Genomic DNA, 7,148 nt, shown 5'->3' on the forward strand with positions numbered 1-7,148 from the left:
TTGTGAAATTTCTGTAAACGCTGATGATTGCACAATATAATTTTACGCGGATAGAATAAAGAGAAAAAAAATAGAATAAAGAAAAAATATCGGATATCGTTTATTAATTTGAGTTTCATAGAAATATACTTTATAAAATGTTTGGTAGTTATTTCCCAACATTTCTTCCGCGAGAAAAATAGTTGCGTATAAAGATACAGTGTAATCCTTTCACCGATGTGATTTCGGGGCAGCTGGGTCAGCTCGTGACTTTAATGTAAAAAAGAGAAAAAAATTATCCTCTCCGAATCAAGGCTAACAATAAGTAATAGAGAAAATAGTGGAAAAGATGAACTCCTCTTTACACATACACGCTTATTATCCGATAATCAATGTCTAAAAGAGACATCTCTCTCTTTCTTTCTTCCCTCCGATTTCAAAAATATAATTTACAAGTCCTATAACTGGTAATATTTAATATTTATGCTCTTCGATTCTGCGGTTCTTCTCAAAAAGTTTCTAGTGGCTGTTTAAAGAAATTTCAACATGTATGCCGTTAATCGCGTGCGCGCGACTATGATATGAGAAAATTATATGAAAAACATGAACATGTTAAATTGTACGTTTAGCGACTGCGCCGTGCGTTTGCATTCGTGCGAGAACAACAAGCCGGACCGCCGGAAAGAACAGAGAAGCGAAGAACAAAATGACTATATCTTAATCATCTTTGGTTATTGCCTTTCTGGACCGTGTGTTCGACTTCGCTCGTGGGAACCTATCTCGCGAATGTGGAAAGGAAAACGATGAATCCTCTCTCTTCACAGAATACACTCGCGACACGCATACGCGCTTATCGTTTGATAATTAAAATATAAGATGTCTCTCTTCCTTTCTTTCCTTTGATTTCAAAATATAAAAAAAAATATATAATTTACAGGCCCTATAACAATGATAGTGAGTAATATTTATGTTCTTTCATTCTGCGACTCAAGAACTTTTTAAAAATTTGACATGTGCGCCTTTAATCACGTACGCGCGACAGAGATATGAGAAAATTATGCGAAAAACATGAACATGTTAAATTTCATGCGCGAGACATTAGGGGACCAAACCATGTCGAAAACTGATGCATACGTGTGAAAAATCTACATGATCCGCACGTAAAGCATATCGACGTTTCCTGTACCCGCAGGGAGAAACTGTCATTGATTAAGTACGGAGATCAATGTTAAAAGATGTTCAGAGATGCGTGTCAACGATAAGTTGAGCCCGAATCGAAATTTTGTTCCTATTTTCAACCTCTATTTTTTCACATTTATGGAGATGCTGGAAGATTTTGATAGGTTTCATTTATATAAAAATTATGCATAGTATATTGAGTTTCTACTTCGTAGTTCAAAAAGGCAATAAACAAACAATTTCTTATAGATTTAAAAGAAGAGAGCTTTCGGAAAAACTATAAATTAAATATAGTTTCAATTGAAATAAGATAATTGGACTGTTTAAAATGTCAAAGTAAATACTAGATTAAACATAGAGATCAAAAATAAAAGAACAATTTTGATTCGAGACTATCAATTCGCGTACTTAATTATTAAATGTTAATTTGACAGTCCTTTTTTAACAGTTGAAAAGATAATTGCCTAAAGTTTTTTTTTAAACTTTAATAAGAACTATGCTCGAGTATAGTTTTTATATATATATATAATAATTTTTTTCTCAAAAAGCAATAAATTTTATATAAAAATATCGAAAGAAGACAAAGAAAGAGAGAAACCTGTAAATTGCAGTTTTAATGAGAGAGTTATCACGCAACATTGAGCTGCTTCCATTTTGCTCTTTCGGTCTGTAGCAATGGATGGCGCCACCAACTTTATTAAAGTTTTATATATGTATGTATATATATATATATATATATATATATATATATATATATAATAAAACTTATATATATATATAGATATATATAAGTATATATTTTAATATATATAAAATTGATAGAAATGAAATCTAAGCATTTATCTTCTAGATTAGCATAATAATGTCATGATATCTATTTTATTAAACAAATATTGGCACAATTTAAGATTTTCCGCGAGAAGTTTAAGATTTATAATTTTTAGTTGTGGAATAAAAATTCAAAAAAATAAAATATTTTTATTTTAATTATTTTAATTTATTTTAAATATTTGTACGAGAAAAAAAAATAGAATAATTTATATATATTTATAAACAATATATTATATTATGTATTGTATTAATATAGGTATAAATAATTTTATAAAAAACACTGAAATATAACTTGTTACTGTAACAATTATATGATTAACTTAAAAAAAGAAGTAAAAGATTTATGCACCACGAGAATTATATGAAAAATATAATTCCGAATAAATGAGAATCATATCAATATTGCAAACCACTACACATTAACATATTAATATATGTGTTCTTATTCTTAAACGGTCAATCGATTTATATTTTACGCATAATTTTTATTAAAGGGCAACTCTAATGAATATTTTTTTTGCATTACAATAATATACCTACATTTATAATGCCTCGTCGATGATGACATCAGAGGTTATCAATAGCTTTTTCCATTGGAAAAATAATATTTTCCGATAAATATTTTGCATAATATTGAGATATAATATATTCTGAATTTTTACTTTTTTCTAAAACATTTTTACTTTTGCTATCACTATTTATACATTATGTTATACGATATAATATATGTATGACATTATATGAATAAACAAACTTTTGCTGAAATGAGCTTATAAGTTTGTTATAATATTGAAAAAAAAAATTGATAACAAAATTCTCATAAGATATCGCATAAGATCTATCATGTCGAGACAATAAAGACAATTCATTATTATCGAAAATGCCACCGAAGGTTATCGAGTACGAATGAAACAGAGTCCGCCTGCACACAATGTGTAACTTTTTATGAATAAGAAAAATATAAAGCATTGGCATATTTTTCATACATTTTGTCAATGCACAATATCCAAATCCATCTAAGTTTCGCACAAATTTGTCACACAGTATCTAAGATGTGCTAAACATTCATAGATACTGATTGCGAGATTTTTCTGAATGGAAAAAGAAATCGCGGCAAACTCGTCAATGTCATCGGGTTATCATATTGACTGTTAAAGTTTAAACTTGGCTTAAACGCGACTTATTAAACACTACGCGAGTTGTTAGTGCCCGAGAATGCGCGCATTCTACACGACTGTTGTGCTGGCGATCTTCTTTGCGAGCTTCACCAGCAGCTGGTGCTTCTACATCGAGAGGCAAAATGATTCCTCGCAAAATGACACCTCGCAAATGTTAAATTTTAACGGTACTACAACCACGGAAGTTATGGAAGGAAGAATAATATTTGTTCCACGAAGGAATAAAGTTATCTGTCAACCGGGCCAACAAGCTGATCGGCGTGGCAAGTGCAGGACGGTGTGGTGAATTGACAATTCGACAAATAAAAAACAGATAAGTCACGTAAGTCTTAAGTGTCATATTGTCATAATTTTTCATTTGTCTTTATATCTTATACTCGTAAATCGTGTATGTTAATTAATTCATTATTTTTTAAATTTATTTTTTTCTTCCTTTATTATTTATTCTTAATTATTTTATCCATTAACTATGCATATAAAATATTTAATAAATCGTAATATACAACTGACAAAAAATAATTTTGTATAAAAAAACATCGAATAAATTTTTATTTTATTAATTATTTAATTTTTTAGAAAAATATGTTTAAATTTGAGAATAATGTGAATCTATATGCAAAAATCTATGTATTGATTTTATCAAGTATGATAATTGTGCGCAGCAAATAAAGATGATTCATTGCTATCGGAAGTGTTATAAGAAGCACTTGGCAATACCAAGAATAGCAAATTGAAAATAGCAAAATTATATACATAAAATATTTTTTTACTTAATATTATGATGTATAACAAATTAGAATGTGTCGCGTTTCACGTATTTTATTCTTTATAAATACACGCCAAGAGAGAAAGAGAGAGAGAGAGAGAGAGAAGGAGGGAGAGAATTCTTTTTAAAATCAATTTTCTGTGAAATCCTTCGATAAAATGGGCCGTTAACCTCGTGCGTATTTTTAGCAAATCGACGGTCAATCGCGCGCGCGCGATTCATAAAACGTCTAACAAGTAAAGTTCAAGATTTCATCACGCAGTTCCCGGTATCGCAATCTCGAATCGATGAAAAATTCCGGACGCACGCCAGCTGATAAAGTCTGGCATCTTCGCGCGATACTGCGCGTCGCAGATAAAGCAACCTTTTAAGCCGGTTTGAGTACAAGGTCGATTTTAATTGGCCCGCTCGTCCATTTCCGAGTAGTTTGTTTGCGTTCGATTCGAGACGGCGGCGGCGGCGATGGCGTCAGATAAAAATCAATTGTCGCTAGTTTCTCAACGTCTCACAATCAATCGCGTCCGCAGCTCGGCGGCAGTCTTCTAAAACGGAAAATGCGAGACTCGAGTCAGCTGTTCGGATCGCGAGACGTGTCGAATCTAAATTTCGTATCGCTCACGCTTGGATGACGTACGTGATCCGATTTTTTTCCATATTTCATCCGATGAAATTTGAAACAAAACGTTTCGCGTTGTGATTAACAAAGTCCGTCACGAGGTGGAGACTGATAATGAGTCTGGGACACGTGTTTTTGAAGCAGGAACATTAGTATGCCACGAAGTGTCGCTAATCGCGCTGCGATTGTCGTAATATTGTGTAATATTTGAAAAAAGCTTCATCAAAAAACTCATTATTATATTCATTATTAATTCACATCAAAGTTCTCTTCTATAATTTTTCTGAAACCTTTGAAACGTGCCAAGGTTACGAAAAATTGTGTGTGCTTCGTGCAGTGATTTCTCATTGAGTGATTAATTACGTTTGAATTTTCAATAAGGTAATTAATAAATTAGGAACAAAATTCGCGGCGCAAACTACGAATCTGCAATTAATTTAAATAAATTAAAAACCTCAACCTGATTACAGAATAAGTCATCAGGGAACGAAATCTAAACGCTTTCGATCGTTAATTGCTCGTTGTACATTGCAATCATACGCAACTATGAGGTTTTCATTGGCCATAACGTTCGCGATAGCCTTATTTTTCTTCTTATCGAGCGCACGCGCGTTCAATTCGAATGAATCACGAGAAGAAAAGCGTTTTTTGCCCTTCGATAATTACAGAATCGAAGCAGGATCAATAATTAATGTCCCTATACAATGTCCACCGAACAAGGTCAAAGTTGGAACTCGTTGTAGAAGCGTTTTTTAGGTAAGAAATTTTTCGCTATAAGAAAAGCATTAATATTTGTATTTTGCAACAGAATAAGAAAGCGAGAGATGACTATATTATTTATATTATTATATAATCTTAATAAATTAATTAAATGCAAAACTTATTATTAGTACTTATTATTAGTACTAGTAACTTATTAATAGTATTATGTATTTAGTAATCGATAATAAATGTTGCAAATTTGCACACACACACATATAAAATAATAATATACAATACATTATCCAATCTTTCTGATCTTTCTTTTATAGATTTATTTAATAATGTCTTTACGCGATGTATTTATGTCAAGCATACGTTTGAATTTTCTTGTAATGTAATGTAAACTTATGAGTCCAATAAAATATAACGCTTTAAAGTTGATTTCCTTTGCTAGAAAGTCGATAAAATCATTAAATATTCCAATACTTGTCCATCAGCGCACACAATTATCATCACATATCGATTCTTTCATATCTATCAAACTCAAATGTGCAATAAATTGTTCAAACCTTTATTTATGGCGGTTATTTTATTTTTACAAACAATGTATAATGCTTGTTTCTGATATTAATCTGGTATCACTAATAAAATAATAATAATTGCACTTTAAATTTAAAGTCAATTTAAAATTTTGATTTTTGTTACAGATCTTCATTAAGGAATTGAACATCGATATTATTCATGAAAGAAGAATTTCCGAAAAGAAAACAAAGAGGAGAATCATATGTATTTTGAAGATCAAAAACAATTAATGGAAAGATGAATAGATCTACATTAGAAATGTCTAATTAATTAACGATGCAAAAAGTGTCACAAATTAAATTATCAATCGTGAATTTCCCACAAAATATCAAGATGTAGAGATAGTATCAGCTAAAGTATTTTTTCGCGCGCACGCGCGCGTATACTTATTCCAAATAGTAGGAATAGACTTTTTATATCAAGTATGCAGGATCGATGTAAAAATTATGAAGTATTAAAAAATTACATGTAATATTAAAGAATAAATAATTAATACTTCATTGAATGTAAAAGAAACCAAATTAATTGAACTCCTTTTTCCTCTCAAAAAAGCAATTGAAGTTATTAATTAAATATATAATATAAATAAATGATCACTGAAAATGTTTGTATAATTTAGAGAGATAACATTTAAATTATATAAGATGCAAGATTTATATCGATGTGTCTGTGTATCTGCATAGTGAAATGACTATAAGTTAATGACGACGTAAAACGGCTATAAATTAATAACAATGCATGCGCATTACAACACAAAAGTCTAAGCTTTCTACTGTTCACGCTTTGACATGATCGTTCGATAAAAGTTAAAATACTTAATGTCGTAGCTAACAACATTTTCAACGAAAATAGATATTGATAATTTTGGGGCATATATTTCAAGCATGAGTGTTATTAGTATGACCTTCATGTAGTATCGCTAACTATCTCGGCACCAGTGCGAGGCTGTTGATGTCATACTTAATTAAAAGCTCTCTAATCTTTAACATATCGAAATTCTTCTATGATTATTCTGAAGCTTCTGAAACGTGTGGAAATTATGTTTAACGATAAGCATTCTGCGTGACTTCTCATAAAGTGATTCGTTATGTTTGAATTTTCTAAAAAGTGATTAATAAATCAGGAAGAAGATATTCATGACAAATGCAATTAATTTACACGTATTGAAAATGCAACGAGAGGCAGAATAAATTACCAAGAAATGAAATCTAGACAGCTTCAATCATTGATCACACGCGATATATACTCGTACATCGGAGTCATAAGCAACCATGAGACTTCTACTGCCCGTAACATATGCGATAGCGTTATTTTT

The 7,148-nt window shown here is 30.7% G+C and overlaps 1 long non-coding RNA gene across 1 annotated transcript; it reads left to right on the forward strand.

Moving 5' to 3' along the window:
* The first annotated feature begins 2,878 nt into the window (after positions 1-2,878).
* Positions 2,879-6,034, forward strand: LOC145939620 (uncharacterized). Its single transcript, XR_014425851.1, has 2 exons — positions 2,879-3,489; positions 5,959-6,034. It is a non-coding gene; the product is annotated as an uncharacterized LOC145939620 (long non-coding RNA).
* The last annotated feature ends 1,114 nt before the right edge of the window (positions 6,035-7,148 follow it).

This window comes from Prenolepis imparis, unplaced genomic scaffold (genome assembly GCF_030444845.1).
Source record: "Prenolepis imparis isolate NDT839.2.m4 unplaced genomic scaffold, iyPreImpa1.0 SCAF_8, whole genome shotgun sequence".
Taxonomy (NCBI): Eukaryota; Metazoa; Arthropoda; class Insecta; order Hymenoptera; family Formicidae; genus Prenolepis; species Prenolepis imparis.